The sequence below is a fragment of the Nerophis ophidion genome, linkage group LG01 (genome assembly GCF_033978795.1).
Source record: "Nerophis ophidion isolate RoL-2023_Sa linkage group LG01, RoL_Noph_v1.0, whole genome shotgun sequence".
NCBI classification, from domain to species: Eukaryota; Metazoa; Chordata; class Actinopteri; order Syngnathiformes; family Syngnathidae; genus Nerophis; species Nerophis ophidion.
The window spans coordinates 28,519,236-28,543,426 of record NC_084611.1 but is presented as its reverse complement, the minus strand read 5'-3'; the positions used below and the strand labels follow the sequence as shown (position 1 = coordinate 28,543,426).

General features: G+C 40.6%; 1 long non-coding RNA gene across 1 annotated transcript in view; it reads left to right on the top strand.

The window, feature by feature from the left end:
* LOC133552767 (uncharacterized) overlaps positions 1-23,459 on the top strand; it is a 74,908-nt gene extending 51,449 nt beyond the window's left edge. The window contains exons 3-4 of the long non-coding RNA XR_009806766.1: positions 23,165-23,266; positions 23,322-23,459. This is a non-coding gene — a long non-coding RNA (uncharacterized LOC133552767). The remainder of the gene's footprint in view (positions 1-23,164; positions 23,267-23,321) is intronic.
* Positions 23,460-24,191: the final 732 nt, after the last annotated feature.

The following is a 24,191-nucleotide window of genomic DNA, read 5'->3' as shown; positions in this document are numbered from 1 at the left end:
ATTGAATGAATACAGAATCGTTTTGAATCGGAAAAATATCGTTTTTGAATCGAGAATCGCGTTGAATCGAAAAAATCGATTTATAATCGAATCGCGACCCCAAGAATCAATATTGAATCGAATCGTGGGACACCCAAAGATTCGCAGCCCTAATAAATAACATCCTGTAATTTGATTTTGATATTATTTTTTAATCTTGATAAATTGAAAATTAACACCAATGAGTTGACTGATGAACATTATCACACAGTTTATTCAGAAAATATGAATAATGACACATAAAGATAGAATAGTATTAGCCGCAACATGTAAGTATAGAAAAAAAAACCCAACAACATTATGATTTGTGATTTGATCGGAATTTGTTTGTTCTATTTTTAAAAATCTGAAGTTGTCGTTATTTTTAAGTTATCATGCCGTGATTTTACTAGTCCGGCCCACTTGGCAGTACATTTTTCTCCATGTGGCGCCCCCATTTAAATTCTTCAACGATGCCAGAGAAATACACATTTTATGCCACTCATTCTTTGTTTCGTTTTGTCCATCAAACTTTTTATGCTTCCTTGATGGAAGGACATGGCGGCGGGCACGTTTAGACTTCTTTATTTTTCAATTAAGACTGCTTTTCAGCTGCTCCGTCTGCCGCTCGCTCTTCCGCTTGTGTTTCTGCTTCGGGTGTCGTCCCCTCTCTTGCGCTCTCAGTGTTTCTCTCTCCGCGTCAGCTTCCCTCTTTCTCCGCCTAGTCTATCCGCCTCTCTATCAGACTTTCACGGCTGTCACCCCTCTATACAGCGTGAGGAGATTACTCAATTTCCCCAGGTGCGCAATCCACGCACCTGATCTTGATTGCGGCGTCGCTCCCGGCGTGCTCTGCCTTGCTGTCGGACAGCGGGCCACGCCTCCTCGCCACCATTTTGGGCTGGGCTACGGTGTGCCCTGCTTTGCTGTCGGACAGCCAGCCACGCCTCCTCGCTGCTGAAGTTGTCGTTATTTTTAAGTTATCGTGCCGTGATTTTACTAGTCCGGCCCACTTGGCAGTACATTTTTTTCCATGTGGCGCCCCCATCTAAAATTCTTCAACGATGCCAGAGAAATACACATTTTATGCCACTCATTCTTTGTTTCGTTTTGTCCATCAAACTTTTTATTCTTCCTTGATGTTATTGACTTGTGTTGAGTGCTTGTCAAGCATATTTGTTAGTGCAATACTGCAAGCTAATTGACGCTAACATGCTATTTAGGCTAGCTGTATGTACATATTGCATCATTTTGCCTCACTAGCAGGTATATTGGAGTTAATTTAATTTCCTTTACTTTATATCTGCATTTCTCATGACATATTATCTGTATGTAATATTGGCTGCATGTCTGGTAGTTGTTTGTGCGCTGTGTTGTTCCAGACCACAGCAAATTTAAACCAGCTTTCAAAGATTGTTATAATTCCATAAGAAGACAGCTTACCGTTTACTTTAAGTTGGACACACACATCAATGCCTTTGGCCATTCTAAGCCAGTAATTTAGAGGAGTTATCTCACCCTCTGAGAAGCCTGCGTTTTAATAATATTCTCTAATGTTGTAAAAACGTGTAGAATAACTTTTACATTTCAACATATCTGTCAACGAAGATTTATGTCAGCGACACGTGGCCATTTTCATAGCAGGCTAATACAGACACTTATATCATGTGTTGACTTCATTATATCACTTTTTAATTTTTTGCGGCTCCGGACAGATTTTTTATTTTTTTTGTATTTTTAGTCCAATATGGCTCTTTCATCATTTTGGGTTGCCGACCCCTGGTCTAGAACATATATTGCTTTATTCATTATTGACATGTTTCTTGCTACTTTATGTTGTTTATTTTTTACATAAGATTTCCGGTTCATTTTATCATCTATTATTACACCCAGAAAGGGTTTTCTTTTACCCTTTCTTAAGGTCCAAATGTTCCATCCAATGGGATCCAATGCAAGAGCTGTTGTTTTCTATTGAATACATTAATTAGCTTCGATGGCTTCTTGAGACTCTCGGATATTTAGAAACAGCTCTCAGGACAATGCAGTGCAGTTCCACACTGCTGTCACTTACAATTACAATAATCAATATTGTAAGATGAATACCTTTCAACATGGATCGTTGGGCTTATTAATGTTATTGTCATTATTATTATCGATGTTATTATCCATATTATCTATTATTATTAAACACCTATGCTGCAGTGTGCTTTTGCCTGTGTATGAACCGGATTCCTTTGGCCTTTGAGTCCTTCTGTTTACCTCTCTAATGCACAGCGGCTGTTATCATTAATAATTGGTCGGTGGAGCATTTCCAATAGTTATGTGACAGGTAGATTGAGCACTGCATGTACCCAGCTGCAAGTGCATGGTGGGCGTTGGCTTGATGGATTATGGTGAGTCTTTCTAAATAATTCTATTATGCAAGGTGGCTGTTATCCTGAAGAAACAGGTCATATGATCCAGACCTGCACGTTGCATGATCCATGTGCCTGTGCATGATCAAGCACACCCTGAGGTTTTACTTTGTGGAATATTTTGGTGGTGATGGTTACCTGTATCAGTATTAACTAATGGGTGGAGCAATTGCAATATTTATTATACACATAGGCTTTAACTGACTGAATTATTTTCAGACTAATAGGCAAGGTGGCTGTTATCAATAATTAGTGGGGAGAGCATTTCTAGTAATTATATGAGAGGTAGGTTGTGCTATGCATGGCAGGCTTTTAGGTTTATGGATTCTGTTGAGTTTTTTCTATGTATTCATATTATGCAAGGTGGCTGAAAAATAAATAACAAGTGGAAGGAACAAGCCTAATAAATATATGACACGTATGCCCGATTGTAGCTGAAAAAGGCGCCAGCGCCCCCCACGACCCCGAAAGGGAATAAGCGGTAGAAAATGGATGGATGGATGGATGTTGCGTGATTTATGTGCACCGTTTGCATTGACTTTGCATGTTATTCAGAGCCTTTGTTTACCTTTACAGCACAAGGTGGTGGTTATCATTATTAACTAGTGGGAGGCGCAATTGCACACGTGAGTCACGGGCTTTGCCTTAGGGGTTTATTTTTAGTCTATTAAGCAAGGTGGCTGTTATCGTGAATAATTGACAGCAGGAAAAATGACTCGTGGAGCGCAGACCTCGGCCAAGTCATATCTCCTATTAGTAAAGAACCATTTTGAATTCTGAAGGTAATTACACAACATGTCGAGCCCACCTTTTCCATGTGGAAGGACGTGTGTATTCCAACCTTGCCGGTTGCTGCTGATTCTAATGCCTGCAAAAGGTGCAAAAAAAAATGCCCTTCTGATCAACACCTGCATCAGCAGGCCACACACAAAGCTGTTTTCATCATATTCGCCCAATACAAGGGCGTCAAACTCATTTTCATCGTGGGCCACATCGCAGATGTCATGATAATATTAAAAATATCCATTTCGCTGGATTATTATCGTTGTTTCCCAACAAACTAATGGAAAACTTGCTTTGGAGTCAGAAGTCAAAGTGACAACCTAACTTCAGCAAGTGTATAATTTTCATAAGAAAAAAGGGTTTAAATGACACAAAGGTGAGAAATACAGTAGGAACGAGATTGAGAAGGCACTATTTGGTTTACCTGACACATGAAACGTAACAAATTGTGGGAGTGCACTCTCCACTTTATTCCAACTTGTCACGCCTATGGTTCATGTTTTGTTTTGGTCATGCTATATTTAGTTTTTTGGACATTTAGTTCTGTTTTGCATTTCCTTCTTTGTCTTGTTACCATGCCGACTGATTTAGTTTTCATCTGTTATATCCGATCAAGAGCTTTGTATGGCCATACTACCTTAAGGATCCCCAATCTCATCTGTTCTCAAAGCTAAGCAGTGTCTGGCCTGGTTAGTACTTGGATGGGAGACTGCCTAGGATTACCAGGTGCTTTTGACCTTTGGACTCTAAGTTCCTTTTTTTTTCACTCCCTGTTTTGTTACCATGACGACCAATCAGTTCACCTGTCTTGTCTCACACCTGTTTTCACTTATCATGTTCATTACTTAAGCCACAGTTACCAGCTAGTCAGTCTGGCAACATCACCTCCTTCACAACCTCGATTATCTGCTTCATGCCTTGCTATGCTGTTCATTTTGTCCACATAAGTTTTTGTCATTCATGCCATAGCACAATAGTTTTGTTTCATGTTTATAGTTTATACCTTTTGTGCTAGTCTTTTGTTTCATAGCCCACGTTTTGTACCTCCATTGTGAGCGCTTTTTGTTTGTTCCTGTTTTTAGTTTATGAGTAAATAAATTAAATATGTACCTACCTTCACGCCGTTTCCACTCCATTCGCTTCGCACCTCGGGAAAACAACCCAAGACCAAGTCCAAGCCTGACACAACTTTGACTACAGCATCGGTTGCTATGTAGAGTGGAGCTTTCCTTCATTTTCAGCAGACTGCATTGCAAAATGATAATCCCCTCCTCTTCCTCTCATGCGAGATCCACCCAGGAAATCTACAAATCCCTTTCCTACTGTAGCTTGTTGAATCGAATACTGTTGAGTTAAGAGCTGCAATTGCATGCCCTCATGCGTTTTTTTTCCTGTCAAAATTTAGATACATTAATCAATAAATATGAAATAAATTTGATGAACATTCTTTCCAGGCAACCGCGGGCCACAAAGAACAATTGGGTTTGACACTAGTGCTTTAAAATAAACTCTACATTTGATCACTTTTTGAAGTTTTTGAGTCATAATGGGTCACTTTTTTGATGTAAAAGATACTTAACTTGCAAAATGACTAAAGTAGGGAGAAGGGGGCAGGGCATAAAATAAAATAAACAGCAGATCAACTGGTCTAAAAAGGGGGTCTATTTAAAGGCTAGAGTATACGAATGAGTTTTAAAGATGAGACTTGAATGCTTCGACTGAGGTAGCATCTGGAACTGTTGCAGGGAGGGCATTCCAGAGTACTGGAGCCCGGATAGAAAACGCTCTATAGCCCGCAGACTTTTAGGTTCTGGGAATCACTAATAAGCCGGAGTTCTTTTGACTACAGAAAGATCACAGCCTTTTGCTAAGACCAAACATTCCTCAATGTGTTTTTGATGCATGGGCGGGAAAACATCCCTTAACACAATTTTTGGAAGAAACATTAAAGTGCATTTGCCACAGAACTGGTACTAAAAGGTCCAACTAATACCCGATCAGCTTGGATTTGATTCAATGCCATAAGCGTTACATAACCCACTGATGCTGCATCATTGCCACTTTTGTGAAAACGTGACTTGAAATGATATAAAAAACACCATTGCTAACATTAGCTTTTCTTGGATGCAAAAATAATAAACCAATTGTGGCTTGCGGTTAGGTTCCAGGCAGGTGAGGCAAGAAATTTAATGTTATATGTTCTCATCAATGTTAATACAGGCTGCTCATTAAAAAGGATACTGTGGGGGGTGTGACCTGGGGACCTGCAGCGAAGCTGGGTGTGCCTACATTCTTGTAAACCTGGAAGATCAGGTTTACAAGAATGTTTTATTTTTTTAAAAATTGTGTCTTCTTGCGCTTTTCAGCAATTTTCTGTTCATGTGTCAGTCTTGCTTTTGCTTGTGCTCCACCACCAACTCTCCCCTCCTCCCCGGCTGCTGCCTTTTGACAGAGCGACAGGTGATTAGATAAGCAGTTCCAGGTGGGCCATCTACGCACCTGTCGCTGATCTCGAAGCCGGTCCTGGCACACCCTGCTTCACTGTAGGTATGCAGGCCACGGCCCCTCCACAAAGTTCTTTTGAAAATGTCCCAAGGGAGGCGCCGGACTTTGAGTCCAAGTGGACCAAGTTCCGTGCCTCAATTGTCGAGGCAGCCGATCAGAGCTGTGTCGGCAAGGGGATCGGTGCCTGTCGTGGCGGTAATCCCAGAACCCGATAGTGGACACCAGTGGTGAGGGATGCCGTCAAGCTGAAGATGGAGTCCCATTAGGTCCTTTTGGCACCAGCAAACACCAACATTCATCAATTTAATTAATTTTAATCAACGTTATTGTGTGAATGTGTGTGTGAATTGGTGAATGAGGAAATAGTGTCAAAGCACTTTGAGTTCCTTAAAAAAGGTAGAAAAGCGCTATACAAGTATAACCCATTTTACCATTTTTTTTACCATTATAAAATGATATTGCTGAATAGACTATAGGTCTGATATATTCTGACAGTCCTTATATGTTGATAAGCATACGTGGGACAGAGCTGCTGCACAATCACCTCCTTTTTCACAGCTGTATGTACACTTTTCGAGAGTGCAAAATAAAGAAACAAAACAACTTTTGCAGTTGAGTTTTAGTCTTGATAAATCACATTGCACATGCCGTATGATATACTGTATTAGCATCTTCTCCTCTCTGTATCGTGGGCAGTCTGATGATCAGCATATCAATCAATGTTTATTTATATAGCCCTAAATCACAAGTGTCTCAAAGGGCTGCACAAGCCACGACGACATCGTCGGCTCAGAGCCCACAAAAGGGCAATGAAACTCTCAATCCAGTGGGACGTCAATGTAGATAAGTATGAGAAACCTTGGAGAGGACCGCAGATGTAGGTGACCCCCCTTCCCCCCCACCCCTGACCCCCCCTCTAGGGGAGACTAGATGCAATGGACGTCGAGTGGGTCTAACATATGTGTGAAAGTCCAGTCCATAGTGGATCTAACATATATGTATGTGTATATATATATATATATATATATATATATATATATATATATCGCTCGGGTTCAGTGGACCAACCCGGAAGGACATGATTTGAGCAGGTTTGACTTCTTTATTTTTTAATAAAGCTTGGTTGCAGCTCGGATCGCTTTTCAGCTCCTTCCTCCACTGGTCGTTCCCGGTGTGCTTTTCAGCCGCCGTCGTCGTCGTTCTCGTCTTGCGCTCTGTGTTGCTCTCGCTTCCCATGCGCTGCGGACTCTCCTCTTTCCTCCTCGATCTCTCCTCCTTCTCCCCTTTTATACAGTCAGGAGAAATGTTAATCGTTTCCCGGTGTGTGAACCATGCACCTGAATTCGATTGCGGCAGCATCTCCCGGGTTTGAAGATTTTCTGAGACCGAGAAATAGTTATTTCATCCGTTTTATTAAAATTTGCACCAAACCTGATTGCACGTCCATGTGCTCCACAATGTCTATTTTGCTGCAGCGGCCCTTTTTTTCTTGCTGTCCTCAGTGTCCTCTTGGATAAATATATATATATTTTTGGTAACACTTTAGTAAGGGGAACACATATTCACCATTAATTAGTTGCTTATTAACATGCAAATTAGTAACATATTGGCTCGTAATTAGTCATTGTTAAGTACTTATTAATGCCCTATTCTGCATGACCCTATTATACAACCAGTAGTGAAGTGAAGTGAATTGTATTTACATAGCATTTTTCTCTAATGACTCAAAGCGCTTTACATAGTGAAACCCAACATCTTAGTTACATTTAAACCAGTGTGGGTGGCAATGGGAGCAGGCGGATAAAGTGTCTTGCCCAAGGACACAACGGCAGTGACTAGGATGGCAGAAGCTGGGATCGAACTTGGAACCCTCAAGTTGCTGGCACGGCCACTTCACCAGCCAAGCTATACCGCCCCGTAAGCCATTAACTAAGAGTGTTCCATCAATAACTGCAGAATTATTGCTTACTAGTAACCCTAACCCTAACCCCTAAATTTTATATGTTCCTTTAGTGTCCAAATAACTCTAAAATTAGTCTTTGTTACTTAAACAAGCAACTAATTAATGGTGAATATGTTCCCCATACAAAAGTGTTACCATTTTTTTTTTTATCAAGAAGTAAATGCAGAAATCAAAACATCTTCTCTCACCTTGCGTTCCTGAACTTGGCATCCCATAAACCAGTAGATTACAGATGCCGTACTCAATAAACGGTAATAATAAACCAGTAATCCTACTTAAGTCCCCCATTTTTAGGTCACAATCCTTTTTCCTGAAGCTTAAAGGGGTTTTACTTTGACAACTAAAGACAGTAATAATGAGCGGCCGTTTAACCTTTGTTTATTAGCGCTAGGCATCAAAATTACATTTTACTGCAGGGGTGTCAAACTCTTTTTAGATCCGGGGGCCACGTGGAAAAAAATCTACTCCCAAGGGGGCCGGACTGGTAAAATCACGGCACGATAACTTAAAAATAAAGACAACTTTATATTTTCTGATCTTTCTGTGTGGAGTTTGCATGTTCTCCCCGTGAATGCGTGGGTTCCCTCCGGGTACTCCGGCTTCCTCCCACTTCCAAAGACATGCACCTGGGGATAGGTTGATTGGCAACACTAAATTGGCCCTAGTGTGTGAATGTGAGTGTGAATGTTGTCTGTCTATCTGTGTTGGCCCTGCGATGAGGTAGCGACTTGTCCAGGGTGTACCCTGCCTTCCGCCCGATTGTAGCTGAGATAGGCGCCAGCGCCCCCCGTGACCCCGAAAGGGAATAAGCGGTAGAAAATGGATGGATGGATGGAAAAATAGAACAAGCACATTCTGAAAATGTACAGATCATAATGTTGTTGTTGTTTTTTACACTTAAATGTTGCGGTTAATAGTATTCTACCTTTATTTTGTTGTTATTGTCAAGACTTGGACTGTGTTACGGTTTGTTTTGCTGTGGTGCAAAGCGATTGTATCTGACACTACGTGAAGGTAAAGACATTTTAATTTTATTCATATAAAAAAAAAAAGAAAAGTGCTCACAGAGGAGGTATAAAAACTTGACTATGAAAAAAAAAAACTAGCACTATGGCATGAATAACAAAAAACTTACTTTGAACGATATATGGGCTTGGATCATCGGCATAGAGCAAGGGTGCGTAGAGGGTGGTCGAGGGTGATGTCGCCAGGCTGACTACCTGGCAACTGTGGCTTAAATAATACTGTGGTGATTGAACAGGTGCGTGAGTCAAAACAAATCTGGTGCGTGACACGACAGGTGAAACTAATGGGTAACCATGGAAACAAGACATGGGAGTGAAAAAGCAGGAACTAAAAAGAGTCCAAAAACCAAACAGGACATAACTTAAACAAAAAATGATCCCAGACATGACAGTTATTTTTACTTTCTGAATAAATTATGTTCATCAGTCAACTCATTGGTGTTCATTTTCAATCCATCAAGATACAAAAATAATATAAAAATCAAATTACAGGATGTTATTTGTGTAGTTTGCTCATTTTCCTCCACTGTTGTGTTTTTTTTTTCTTTTTACATATGTAGCATATTCTACAAAGATACAAAGAATTGGTATTGCGACATCTTGTGGACACATTTAGAACAGCAATTTCGGCTCATTTTTATACTTAGCAAACTCATCCCGCAGGCCGGATAAAAACGGATCAGGCCCGCGGGCCTTACGTTCTACACCCCTATTTTACAGTTACAGCTTTTGACAAAAAATACACTATAATCAGACCAAGGTTTGTGTGTCTGAGCATGTGCGTAAGACGCTCGAATTGTTTGTTTGTGTGTGGAACAGGAAATGGGTCAACATTATCCATCTTTGTGGAGAAATAGTTCTGCTAATATCCAGGCCAGCCAACAATTGTCCCTGTCCTGTCATAAGCAAACAAGCAGCAGTCACGTGACCTCGCTACTTCCAGTCAGTGCTTTGTTTTCTGGAAAACATCCAGCCCTTTAGCAAATTCTTGTTCAAAGTTCATATTTACGACATGCCACGGTTCTGCAGTATCATGTGATCTCGCCGCTCATAGACAATTACTTGTGTCCAGTTTGTTTACATGTGGCCTTTTCCTTCAGAGGAAAACTGTGATATCTTTAAAGTACATACACATATATTGCTAGTAGTGCACTGCAAAAACTGAAATCTAAGTATGATTAAATACCTCAAATAAGGGTGATATTTGCTTATTTTCTGTCTGATAAGATAATTCTTCTCACTAAGCAGATTTTATGTTAGAGTGTTTTACTTGTTTTAAGGGTTTTAGTCCTACATGATCTCAGTAAGATGTGCTTGTTGCTGAGATGTTTTGACTACAGAAGTCCGATTATGGCTTTTTTGACGATATCTAATATTCGGATATTGTCCAACTCTTAATTACCGATACCGATGTCAACTGATACCGATATATACAGTCGTGGAATGAACACATTATTATGCCTAATTTTGTTGTGATGCCCCGCTGGATGCATTAAACAATGTAACAAGGTTTTCCAAAATAAATTAACTCAAGTTATGGAAAAAAATGCCAATATGGCACTGCCATATCTATTATTGAAGTCACAAAGCTTGGAATTTGGGACATGAGGAGGTTGAAGTGGGGTGGGTGTATATTGTAGCGTCCCGGAAGAGTTAGTGCTGCAAGGGATTCAGGGTATTTGTTCTGTTGTGTTTATGTTGTGTTACGGTGCAGATGTTCTCCCGAAATGTGTTTGTTATTCTTGTTTGGTGTGTTTTCACAGTGTGGCGCATATTTGTAACAGTGTTAAAGTTGTTTATACGGCCACCCTCAGCGTGACCTGTATGGCTGTTGACCAAGTATGCGTTGCATTCACCTGTGTGTGTGTGAAAAGCCATAGATATTTTGTGACTGGGCCGGCACGCAAAGGAAGTGCCTTTAAGGTTTATTGGCGTCCTGTACTTCTATGTCCGTGTACACAGCTACACCGATACCGATAATTTTGAGACCGATACCGATAATTTCCGATATTACATTTTAAAGCTTATATCGGCCGATAATATTGGCAGTCCGATATTATCAGACATCCCTAATTATCACCTATAGAGTAAAACATGCTGGAAACTAGAATATCAACTGTTGCAAAGCTGTGTCATCAACACTCACAAGTGTTGATGACACTTTGAGGCCTCAGTCCGGAAGCCCTCTCCAGGAGCCCAGGCTAAAACCGATTTTTTTATTTTTGTTTTTTCTCCCATTCCCCTCACTTGTTTACTTGTATGTATCTCACCTTTTTTTGCAAGGGGCGCCGCAAGTATGCAGACCCGTCAGCAATCCCGTTCTGTCTCCCTGCAAAGTTTGTCTGTCCTTGAATGGGATTGTGCTGAAAATTTTAATTCCCCCTTGGGGATTAATAAAGTATGTCTGATTCTGAAGTATAAAACTACTTTTTTTAAATAATAATTTCTAATTTCAAGCATAAAAAAAAAAATAAAAAAAAAATCATGCCTTTGACACAATTGTGTCTCATATAAAAACAGATGACAGCTAAATGGAATAGAAAATACGTACTCCTATAGTAGTACAGAAGGCACAGTACAGTAAACGGACAGTTAATATTTAAACATTTAAAATGTGACATTTCTAACAATTTTGAACAGAAAAGGTTCATGCACATTCAGATAAATTCTTCAAAATTACAATTACATTTTTGTTTGCCGGGGGGCGGGCTGTATATTTGTGCGCTAATTGACTGAAAGAGCACGCACTTGGCGCGGAAATGTCATGTTGTCGATGGAAAAATGCATTTTTTAGACCATATGATTTGCCTGAGCCGCGAGGAGACCCCGAGAGTAACACGCGGTTGCCTTGTGGCCTTTCCATTAAGAACAATAAATTAGTTTTTAGTATTTCAAGAAATGTAATGCTGAGTGCATATCATTATGTCAACATAATGGCACTAGCATTTACTTAATTTAAGAATATTTTTCAACCTATTGAGCAAAAAGGTGTCTTTTTTTGTTTTTCCACCTAGAAAAGTGCACTTGTTATTAGTGAGAATATACTTATTTTAAGGTATTTTTGGCTTCATCGAGGTAAGCTAATTTTACTTGTTTTGGAAAGTCTTGGCAAGCCATTTTTTTTGTTCTATAGGCAGACAATTTTGCTTAGTTCAAATAAAATACCCCTATTTTTTGTCCAAAAAAAAATCTGGTTTTTGAACACTGACTTTTTGCAGTGTAGTGTGAATCATGCACACATGCTCATGCTAGTTTGGGAAAAACAACATAAAGCCCAATGACTATAATACTGAATCAATGCACTGCAGTTATGGGTTGTCTTTAGTGGAATACAGGCATCAACAGAAATGGTTTTGTGAATTGAATTGTTCCCATGGGGCACTACACGTGCGACAGGTACATGTGATGTTCCAGTGAGTCATCAACTCCAAATATCTTGTGGCTATTTAAGATCTATGAATAAACCCAGTGTGTTATTTATGGATGTTTCCTGTGATGTTCCCAACTCGGTGGAAGAAATGTTTGACTCGCACCAGACCAGAAGCTTGCTTTGGCCGTCTTGTACGGTATTTCCTACATGCTCAGTGGGAGAAAGGTTTTTTGTATTAAGGAGTGGGTTGTTCTTTGTTGGAAATTGTATTAGGACTTCTTCCCTGGCAGCAACTCCTGACAATGTCCAGCTCTTCTAGGCTTTGACATGGTTTTCTTCCAGTAATAACAGTCTGGATCAGGTTAAACTATAACACAAATCGTGCAAAAGTTTGTTTATTCCAGCAATTAAGTGAAAATAGTATATGACACAAGCTCATAACATGCAGGACAAAATATTTCAAGCCTTCTTTTGATTTAATTTTGACGATTACGACTTGCAGCTTAAAAAAAACTGCAATGTCCTGACAATGTCCAGCTCTTCTAGGCTTTGACATGGTTTTCTTCCAGTAATAACATTCTGGATCAGGGGAAACTACAACACAAATCGTGCAAAGGTTTGTTTATTCCAGCAATTAGGTGAAAATACTATATGACACAGGCTCATAACATGCAGGACAAGATATTTCAAGCCTTCTTGTGATACAATTTTGATGATTATGACTTGCGGCTTATAAAAAAACCTTAAATTGAAAATCCCTGAAATTGTGGGGTTTTCAGAAATTGTAAGCCTGCATGATCATCACAATTATAACAAATAAGGGCTCGCCATATCTCACTTTGCATGTCATGATGTTGTGTGCGGTGGTAAAGGAGACGGCACTGAGACAGGGACGTCGCTTCGCCTTAGACAGATTTATCAAATTAATAGAATGATGTGTTCAAGTAATGGTGTGACTATGTGTCGGGTTTGGCTGAGTGTTACCAGGATTTCTTGAAGGTGCGGAAGTCTAGAAGGAGCAAGGCGGGTTCGGAGGTCCGTGGGCAAGCAAGCGGTCAAGGGCAGAGTCAGTGTCCAGGGGGGAGGTCGATATTCAAGAAGGCAGCAAGAAGACAGGAGGGAATCCGGGGAGCGGAGACACACAGCTCGAATCCAGGGAACGAAGAGGAGCTGCAGGGTGACGACACAGGACGCGAGACGATGAGCATGGAGGGGAAACACGTGAGAGCAAGGAAGCACATAGGCGAGGAGAGCTAGAGACGTGTAGGGCTTACTGTACGAGACAAGTAGCTACGTTCCGGCACTGAAACATAAGATCCGCTGGCTTATGGATGACGTGGAGCTTTCATTAGCGGTAGGTGTGTTGATTGCTGAGGAACAGCCGTGGGCGTGTCCCGAGGCGTGTTCAGAGGAGCGCACAGCAGACTGTGTGGCGGCATGAGCTTGAGCCGTAACAGATGAGTTTATATTACATACAGTATTAGTTTCATATTTGAGGCTGAATGGCTGACATGAATGGGCTTTTGCTTGATATTAAATTATTTAAAGTTTCACCTGTACACTACTTACTCTTGATTTACAAGAAGGGGTGCATATCATTAGGATTATATTGATACGATAATCTTATCGATAATCCTTAATGATACCGGTATTCATCGGTACTCTAAACGGCACTAAATGTAAATGGTGTGAATAAAGACGTAAAAAATGCTTTTTTATGACAAGTTTTATTGGCACAAGAGGTTAATGTGATGTAACATCTCACAGCGGGGAAGTCTTGTATCAACACCTGCTTTTAAAGTCTTAGACAAGTCAACTTTGAGTACAGTGCAAGGTGCAAGGCAGTTATGTCATCATCCTGTAAACACCACACAGATCCATCACTGGAAATTATATTCATGTAGGCAGAGCACATACAGTACCTTTTATGGTACTGTATAGCACATATCATATCAAATATATCATATCAATCAATACAATCTATTAGCATATTAAATGGGTGTGCAAATACAATCAATTAACATATTAGGTAGGTGTGCAGTAGGGTTGTACGATATACCGGTACTAATAACATACCGCAATACTAATGAATTACAAACAGCAACATGTTGCTTTTGAAAATGACCCTTTTTTTCCCCCCGGACATGACAGCATACCGTCGTAACGTTGCGACATTGTTGGTAAAACGAGGGTGCGCACATATTAGGCAACGCACACACACGGAGTACTTACAAACAGAAACAGTGTGGAGATAGAAAAGCGAGAACGGACGCATTTTGGCTAAAAAACTAACAATTATGTTGAAACTCGCCCTAACCACCTGACAGAGGTGCTTAGCTCTTACTTTGGTTAGCCGATAGCCTAGCTGACCTATGTTCAATGGAATAGACTGCAAAGACAAGCTACTTAACGTTCAAACTAGTAAACCTTGTTATGTTTTGCAAATATTAGCGCAGTTAGAATTTGATGCTTGCAACATGTTCCGAAAAAGCTGGCACAAGAGGCAAAAAATACTGACAAAGTCATGAAACACTTATTTGGAACATCGCACAGGTGAACAGGCTTATTGGGAACAGGTGGGTGCAATGATTGGGTATAAAAGCAGCTTCCATGAAATGCTCAGTCATTCACAAACAAGGATGGGGCGAGGGTCACCACTTTGTAAACAAATGCGTGAGCAAATTGTCCAACAGTTTAAGAACAAGATTTCTGAACGAGCTATTGCAAAGAATTTAGGGGTTTCACCATCTACGGTCCGTAATATTATCAAAAGCTTCAAAGAAACTGGAGAAATCACTGCACGTAAGCGGCAAGGCCGAAAACCAACACTGAATACCCATGACCTTCAATCTCTCAGGCGGTAGTTCATCTAAAACCAACATAAAAACATCCGTGTGTAAAGGATATCACCTAGTGAGCTCAGGAACACTTCAGAAAACCACTGTCAGTAACTACAGTTTGTCGCTATAAAACTCTACTATGCAAAGCAAAGGCCATTTATCAACAACACCCAGAAACTGTCAGCTTCGCTGGGCCCAAGCTCATCTAAGATGGACTGATGCAAAGTGGAAAAGTGTTCTGTGGTCTGACGAGTCCACATGTCAAATTGTTTTTGGAAACTGTGGACGTTGTGACCTCCGGATCAAAGAGGAAAAGAACCATTCAGACTCTTAAAGGTCCACAGTTCAAAAGCTAGCTTCTGTGATGGTATGGGGGTGTATTAGTGCCTAAGGCATGGGTAACTTGCACATCTGTGAAGGCACCATTAATGCTGAAAGGTACATACAGGTTTTGGGGCAACATTCGGCGTGGCGAAGTTGGTAGAGTGGCTGTGCTAGCAATCTGAGGGTTGCTGGTTCAATCCCCACCTTCTACCATCCTAGTCATGTCCGTTGTGTCCTTGGGCAAGACACTTCACCCTTGCTCCTGATGGGTCCCGGTGAGCGCCTTGCATGGCAGCTCCCGCCATCAGTGTGTGATTGTGTGTGTGAATGGGTGAATGTGGAAATAGTGTCAAAGCGCTTTGAGTACCTTGAAGGTAGAAAAGCGCTATACAAGTATAACCCATTTACCATTTATATGTTGCCATCCAAGCAAGGTCTTTTTCATGGACGCCCCTGCTTATTTCGGCGAGACAATGCCCAGCCACATTCTGCATATGTTACAACAGCGTGGCTTTGTAGTAAAAGAGTGCGAGTACTAGACTGGCCTGCCTGTTGTCCAGACCTGTCTCCCATTGAAAATTATGACTGTTGAACAACATAAGCTGTACATCAAGCAAGAATGGGAAAGAATTCCACCTGAAAAAAATGGTGTCCTCAGTTCCCAAATGTTTACTGTGTGTACTTAAAAGGAAAGGCCATGTAACACAGTGGTAAAAATGCCCCTGTGACATCATTTTTGTAATGTGTTGCTGCCATTAAATTCTAAGCTAATGATTATTTGCAAAATATGTGTTTCTCAGTTTGAACATTAATTATCTTGTCTTTGCAGTCTATTCAATTGAATATAAATTGAAAATGATTTGCAAATCATTGTATTCTGTTTTTATTCACAACTTATACAATGTGCAAACTTCACTGGTTTTGGGTTTTGTAGTCAATCATATAACTGGCGCAAAATGTTTTTAAAACGTATGAATTTTGAATCGAGAATCTTTTTGAATCGTGTATCGCTTCTGAATCAATTCGTGCAGTGCCCAAAGACTCACAGCCTTACCGATTATGCACAAGGTCAAACTAATTTGGCCTTGGTGTGCAAACTCCAAGCAGTGTTGTCGCATACATCAGCACATTTGTCAGTCTCCCACTTCAATCCCACCACCGCCGCCCTCGCTACACCTCCTCTTGTCCTTTTGCTGTGACCACTGCCCACTTCACGCTGCCTCATCTCGCAGTCATGCCACTCGACCACACGCTCATTATGCCTCCTATGACTATCAATAGCCCCGGCAATGTGAATAGCATGACTCGCATATGCTGTCATTAACCTTGTGGTCTCACATGACACCAGGCGCCTGTGGAGGTCCGCTGTGTGGCAGAAAATGCACCGATTGTGCCTGCACGGCATTTTGAGGATGCGCCGTTCTTCTTCACCGTCTCCTCTGACAGGCCTTTTGTGGAGTGTGGAGGTGTGGACCAGAAACTCGTGAGAGGAGGAGGAGGAGGAATGAAAAAGAACTGGTAGGATTGTGAGAGCCTTGAAAGCAAACAACTCTGTATGTGTGGAATATTAATTCAGCATCAAGTGGGATGGTCGGCTTGTTCTTACAACCAGTGAACAAGGCCTTCTCCACACACTGCGTCCCCTCAGGCAGACAAAGTATTTATTCTGTGACGTGCAAAGATCCATCAGTGGACAGCTGAAGCCGGACAAAGTTTACGCTGTTCCCGAGCTAATCAAGGCCTTTAGCAGCTGATTATCCAGGGAGCACAGCCAGCCCCTCTGTGAGACTCTCCCAGGGAATGGGAGTCCAGTAGTGCGGGCGAGATACAATCACACATCAGTCCATGTGTGCTTTGGCTGCCATGCACAAATTGCATACATGAGAACATGCGCACAGGAGGGCAAGTTGCCTCCGGCTGGTTTCTTTTTTAACACATGTGTTTGATGTTCTCTGTTGCCTTTTGTTGCATCAGCACAGGGCCGTCTTTGTGCGCCTCGTACTCTACTCTGCTGCTGCAAACTACCAGCAGAGTCTGCGTTTCTGCATGGCTGTCTGACCATTTGAGCTTCAACTGGGTCATGCGGAGAAATTTTGTTGCCTTCACAAGCAGGACTTACTACTTCCTCGCTTCGTCTGTCCGATAGTTAGCCTTTTGAACGGTTAAGCGCCGCCCTATGCGTAACAAGCTACATTATTTGTTCGTGGAATCTGTCAGGCTTGGACAAAGGAATGATCTCAGATGCAGAGTAGGGTACTTAGTACGGCTTTTATTTTGACGGCTCTTTCACCTCCCGAGTCAGAGTAATACAGTATCTACAAATAACAAAAACGGTCGGCAAAAAAGGTTTCAAAAAAGGGAATAACCGAGAATCACGCCTAAAAGCAGGAAAATACAAAAACAAAGACAAACTATAATTTGCGGCGTATCTGCTACGAAACTTCTATCCATCCATCCATCTTCTTCCGCTTATCCGAGGTCGGGTCACGGGGGCAGCAGCCTAAGCAAGAAAGCCCAGACTTCCTTCTCCCCAGCCACTTCGTCCAGCTCCTCCCGGGGGATCCCGAGAGGTTCCCAGGCAAGCCGGGAGACATAGTCTTCCCAACGTGTCCAGGGTCTTCCCTGTGGCCTCCTACCAGTCGGACCTCCTACCAGGCGCTCGGGTGGCATCCTGATCAGATGCCAGAACCAGCTCATCTGGCTCTTCTTTATGTGGAGGAGCAGCGGCTTTACTTTGAGCTACCCCCGGATGACAGAGCTTCTCACCCTATCTCTTAGGGAGAGCCCCGCCACCCGGCAGAGGAAGCTCATTTCGGCCGCTTGTACCCGTGATCTTGTCCTTTTGGTCATGACCCAAAGCTCATGACCATAGCTGAGGATGGGAACGTAGATCGACCGGTAAATTGAGAGCTTTGCCTTCCGGCTATAATGTAATAATGGGAAACAAAAAAATCACTCCAAAAAATTGAGGAAAGAAATATTAGTAGGAACAAATAATAACTCACCACTTATGTTGAAAAAACCAAACAAAATTCACTCTACTGAGGAGGACAAAAAGTTAAACTCAAAATAGCTGCGTGGGAATTCAGGATCCAGGAAAATAAGCGGGGGACGAGGCAAGGCATGGACATAAACATGGAAACGAGACAGGCACAAAACGCGAGACAATCTGGCACAGAACAAGGGGAGGCATGGGCTTATATGACACATGAGGGTAATGGGAAATAGGTGGAAACAATCGGGTCAGGGATGACGTCAGACTGATGACACAAAAGGAAGGGAAAGTGATTTGAAACAAGAGGAGTTGCTTTTCAAAATAAAACATGCAATTCACAAGACAAAAAAAAAAACAAGACAAGACATCCCTCACCACGGTGTGACAGAATCTTGCATCACTTTGTCCATTTACTGATTTTGAGAGAAAGAGGAAGCAACTACTGCACTCTCAAATTTGGAGACGTGGCCACTGCTATGATGTCGAACAGGGACTCTTAAAGGGGAACTGCACTTTTTCTTGGAATATGATGGTATAATATAAAATAGCAATACAAACCCCGTTTCCATATGAGTTGGGAAATTGTGTTAGATGTAATTATAAACGGAATACAATGATTTGCAAATCATTTTCAACCCATATTCAGTTGAATATATTACAAGGAGAACATATTTGACGTTCAAACTGATAAACATTTTTTTTTTTGCAAATAATCATTAACTTTAGAATTTGATGCCAGCAAAACGTGACAAAGAAGTTGGGAAAGGTGGCAATAAATACTGATAAAGTTGAGGAATGCTCATCAAACACTTATTTGGAACATCCCACAAGTGTGCAGGCTAATTGGGAACAGGTGGGTGCCATGATTGGGTATAAAAACAGCTTTCCAAAAATTGCTCAGTCTTTCACAAGAAAGGATGGGTCGAGGTACACCCCTTTGTCCACAACTGCGTGAGCAAATAGTCAAACAGTTTAAGAACGTTTCTCAAAGTGCAATTGCAAGAAGTTTAGGGATTTCAACATCTACGGTCCACAATATCATCAAAAGGTTCAGAGAATCTGGAGAAATCACTCCACATAAGCGGCATGGCCGGAAACCAACATTGAATGACCGTGACTTTCGATCCCTCAGACGGCACTGTATCAAAAACCGACATCAATCTCTAAAGGATATAACCACATGGGCTTAGGAAAACTTCAGAAAACCACTGTCCCTAAATACAGTTCATTGCTACATCTCTAAGTGCAAGTTAAAGCTCTATTATGCAAAGCGAAAGCCCTTTATCAACAACATGCAGAAACGCCGCCGGCTTATCTGGGCCCGAGATCATTTAAGATGGATTGATGCAAAGTAGACAAGTATTCAGAGGTCTGACGAGTCCACATTAAAATTTTTTTTATAAATATTCAACATCGTGTCATCCGGACCAAAGGGGAAGCAAACCATCCAGACTGTTATCGACGCAAAGTTCAAAAGCCAGCATTTGTGATGGTATGGCATATGTTGGATATCTAAGCGCCATCATTTTCATGGATGTGCCTGCTTATTTCAGCAAGACAATGCCAAGCCATATTCAGCACGTGTTACAAAAGCGTGGCTTCGTAAAAAAAGAGTGCGGGTACTTTCCTGGCCCGCCTGCAGTCCATACCTGTCTCCCATCGAAAATGTGTGGTGCATTATGAAGCGTAAAATACGACAGCGGAGACCCCGGACCGTTGAACGACTGAAGCTCTACATAAAACAAGAATGGGAAAGAATTCCACTTTCAAAGCTTCAACAAGTATTATCATCAGTTCCCAAACGTTTGAGTGTTGTTAAAAGAAAAGGTGATATAACACAGTGGTGAACATGTCCTTTCCCAACTACTTTGGCACGTGTTGAAGCCATTAAATTTAAAGTTAATTATTATTTTAAAAAAAAAAGTTTATGAGTTTCAACATCAAATATCTTGTCTCTGTAGTGCATTCAATTGAATATGGGTTGAAAAGGATTCGCAAATCATTGAATTCTGTTTTTATTTACCTCTAACACAATTTCCCAACTCAAATAGAAACGGGTTTTGTCTAAAAACTATTGGAGTCATTCACAATCCGTGTGTGACAAAAACACTTTGTTTTTTAATGCATTGTAAATCGTAAATAAACGTTGCTGTACTTTGACATCAGTTACTTAAGGGCAGCAATGTTCAATTGTACTGTCTCTGTCAAATAAATACATGAATGAATATATGAATGAATGAACGAATCATGTTGGATGGGTGTTTGGGCGCCTCATCATGTTGGAAATAACCATGCAATACAATCTGTCAGTACTTGTTGGAATTTATGTTTACCCTCAGTAAACCACAACTCACCCAATTCCGGCAACCCCCGACCATGATGCCTCCATCATCATAGAAAAACACAATTATTTTACAGCTCATTTAAACAATAACGGTTGTGTGTTGACTTTTAGTGGGTGCTAAAAAATTGTACACCGACTATGTTTACCATGTTTAAAGTATTGTCATGTAAATCTGTATTATGAATGCACTGCAAAAAGTCAATGTTCAAAAACAAGGGAAAGAAATACAAAAATAAGGGATATTTTATTTGAACAGAGCAAAATTATCTGCCAATAGAACAAGAAAATTCGGCTTGTCAAGACTTTCCAAGACAAGTAAAATTAGCTAACCTCAATGAACCCAAAAATACCTTAAAATAAGTATATTCCCACTAAGAACAAGTGCATTTTTCTTGGTAGAAAAAAAAGAGCTTTTTGCTCAATATGTTGAAAAATGTTCATAAATGAAGTAAATGCTAGTGCCATTATCGTGACATAATGATATGCGCTCGGCATCATGATTTTTTTTTCATGCTTGAAGTAAGGAATGATTACTTTTAAAAGTAGTTTTATACTTGTGAGTGTTAATGACACAGCTTTGCAACAGTTGATTTTCTAGTTTCAAGCATGTTTTACTCAATATAGGTCATTAAATCTCAACAACAAGCTCTAATATCTTACTGTGATCATTTAGGACCAAAACCCTTAAAACAAGTAAAACACTAACACAACATCTGCTTAGTGAGAAGAATTATCTTATCAGACAGAAAATAAGCAAATATCACCCTTATTTGAGATATTTAAACTTACTTAGAATTCAGTTTTTGCAGTGTGCTGTGTAAAAACAACAGGAGCTATTGAAGAAAACTTTAAAAAATTACGGTTTTGTGCGGTAAATACACATGGCACACATCAATACTGATATGCGTCACCTCCTCATGAATAAATCCATGTGGGACACCTCGTACCGCAACAATAGTATTCGGATTACAAAAGGCATGTGAGGAAACACTTTGTAAACACCACACATTTTTTTTTAAACATTTTGTTATAATCCCCCCCCTCCACCCTGTCCAAGCTGCTCTGAAATGTCAAGCAATCCCTTAATTAATTCATCCTGGCCACATGGATGTCAACAACACTTATGTTCAAATCCATGACAACAAGACAAAAAAACCCCCCCAAAAAAACAGCAATTCATCCAGATGTTTACATATTGACACAATCTCACAGGATCAGCCCTGGCTGAATCCCGCCCTCGGGGTGTTTGTCCCAGCCTGACGGCCCCCCTGGGGATTTATGTGAGGTACTTATGGATAATCTAACAAAAAGGAAGTGTGTCGAGTTAGAAAGCCTAAATATGGCTAAGAGGATGTTTTATTTAAGGGGCCTCCTCATATCCCTTAATAACTCATGTGTGTTATTTCCCTTTGTTCTGCCGGATTGATTGACTGGTGCATCTTTCCCCCTTTCATCACGACAGCTGTCTTTACATCCCTCTAACAGGAATATGGAAGTCATATTGATGGATTAAAATCCACCATTGCACTAAATGGAAGCGATTTATGGCGTGAAGGTAAAGACAAAGCTCCAGGATTGAGATTGTTACTGTGTTTTTTTTTTTCCACACTCACAAAAAGCAATTTAGGGTTGCTTTCGCACATGTGGTTTGGCATACTCTGCTCTGAAAATCAATCGTCGGTTTGCTGACGCAGCTCTTTGCTCAAAACGCTCAAATAATTGTCGCCCATTCAAATAAATTGTAATCAGTTTAATTGGTGTTGTCCTCGCAAAACAGAGCAATTTTAACTACTAGCATGCCTTTTAAAAAGAAGAACTTTTATATTAGAAATATTTAGATAATAAAACAGTACTGATCGAATGTACTAACAACTGCAGCACTTTTATGAAGCAATGTAATAATAATGTACAGTATACTTTGGGGCAGCACGGTGGAACAGGGGTTAGTGCATGTGCCTCACAATAGGAAGGTCCTGAGTAGTCCTGAGTTCAATCCCGAGCTCGGGATCTTTCTGTGTGGAGTTTGCATGTTCTCCCCGTGACTGCGTGGGCTTCCTCCCACTTTCAAAGACATGCACCTGGGGATAGGTTGATTGGCAACACTAAATTGGCCCTAGTGTGTGAATGTGAGTGTGAATGTTGTCTGTCTATCTGTGTTGGCCCTGTGATGAGGAGGCGACTTGTCCAGGGTGTAAACCGCCTTCCGCCCGGATGCAGCTGAGATAGGATCCAGCACCTTCCGCGACCCCTAAAGGGACAAGCGGTAGAAAACGGATGTATGGATGGATGGTGTATACTTTAGAGCAGGGGTCACCAGGTTGCCCATAAGGACCAGATGAGTCGCCCGTTGGCCTGTTCTAAAAATAGCTCAAAGAGCAGCACTTACCAGTGAGCTGCCTCTATTTTTTTAAATTGTATTTATTTACTAGCAAGCTGGTCTTCCTTTTCTCGACATTTTTTAATTCTAAGAGAGACAAAACTCAAATAGAATTAGAAAATCCAAGAAAATATTTTAAAGACTTGGTCTTCACTTGTTTCAATAAATTCATTTATTTTTTTTACTTTGCTTCTTATAACTTTCAGAAAGACAATTTTAGAGAAAAAATACAATGTGGAGAGAGGCGTGTTCCACGCGTCCCCTGCGGGCGGGGTGTGTGCAAGGGCCGGCCATGAAGCAGCCAACAGGTGAGTGGATACCTCAGCTGGAACGAGTTATCTAATCACCTGTTCCCTTTATTAGCAGCGCTGGAGACCATGACGCGAGAGGAAGCAAGAGAGACGAGCGAGAACAACAAACGAGCGAGGAGCAGACAGCTGACAAGCTGGAGAGACTGAACACTTGTATGTATGAAGAAAATAAAACTGGGTCAAACCTGCATCCTGAGACCCGTGTGGTACTGTTGGCCGAAGAAACCCGTTGCAGGCGAAGGAAACGTCCACATACAACCTTAAAAATGATTTTAGGATTTTTAAACACATACACCTTTTTACCTTTCAAATTCTTTCCTCTTCTTTCCTGACAATTTTAATCAATGTTCAAGTATTTTTTTTTCATTAGAAAGAAATATAAATACATTTTAATTTAATTCTTCATTCTAGCTTCTGTTTTTTTGACAAAGAATATTTGTGAAATATTTCTTCAAACTTATTATGATTAAAATTCCCAAAAAATATTCTGGCAAATCTAGAAAATCTGTAGAATCAAACTTAAATCATATTTCAAAGTCTTTTGAATATATTTTAAAATTTTTGTTCTGGAAAATCTAGAAGAAATAATGATTTGTCTTTGTTAGAAATATAGCTTGGTCCAATTTGTTATATATTCTAACAAAGTGCAGATTGGATTTTAACCTATTTAAAACATGTCATCAGGAAAAATTACTAATGATGTTCCATAAATTATTTTTATAATTTTTTCAAAAAGATTCGAATTAGCTTATTTTTTCTCTTCATTTTTTTGTTTGAATTTTGAATTTTAAAGAGTCAAAATTGAAGATAAACTATGTTTCAAAATGTAATTTTCATTTTTTTCGCGTTTTCTCCTCTTTTAAATGGTTCAATTAAGTGTTTTTTTCATCATTTATTCTCTACAAAAAAAACTTCCGTAAAA